This window comes from Micropterus dolomieu, linkage group LG08, assembly GCF_021292245.1.
Source record: "Micropterus dolomieu isolate WLL.071019.BEF.003 ecotype Adirondacks linkage group LG08, ASM2129224v1, whole genome shotgun sequence".
In the NCBI taxonomy this organism is placed as follows: domain Eukaryota; kingdom Metazoa; phylum Chordata; class Actinopteri; order Centrarchiformes; family Centrarchidae; genus Micropterus; species Micropterus dolomieu.
Window position 1 is genome coordinate 1,113,291 of NC_060157.1, and position 619 is coordinate 1,113,909.

Below are 619 nucleotides of genomic sequence, written 5' to 3' on the forward strand. Positions count from 1 at the left end.
TGAAGCAGTGTGAAACATGTGAAACGTGAAGTGGTGTAAAACATGAAACAGTGTGAAACGTGTGAAACGTGAAGCAGTGTGAAACGTGAAGTGTGTGAAACATGTAGCGGTGTGAAGCAGTGTGAAACATGTGAAACGTGAAGTGGTGTAAAACATGAAACAGTGTGAAACGTGTGAAACGTGAAGCAGTGTGAAACGTGAAGTGTGTGAAACATGTAGCGGTGTGAAGCAGTGTGAAACATGTGAAACGTGAAGTGGTGTAAAACATGAAACAGTGTGAAACGTGTGAAACGTGAAGCAGTGTGAAACGTGAAGTGTGTGAAACATGTAGCGGTGTGAAGCAGTGTGAAACATGTGAAACGTGAAGTGGTGTAAAACATGAAACAGTGTGAAACGTGTGAAACGTGAAGCAGTGTGAAACGTGAAGTGTGTGAAACATGTAGCGGTGTGAAGCAGTGTGAAACATGTGAAACGTGAAGTGGTGTAAAACATGAAACAGTGTGAAACGTGTGAAACGTGAAGCAGTGTGAAACGTGAAGTGTGTGAAACATGTAGCGGTGTGAAGCAGTGTGAAACATGTGAAACGTGAAGTGGTGTAAAACATGAAACAGTGTGAAAC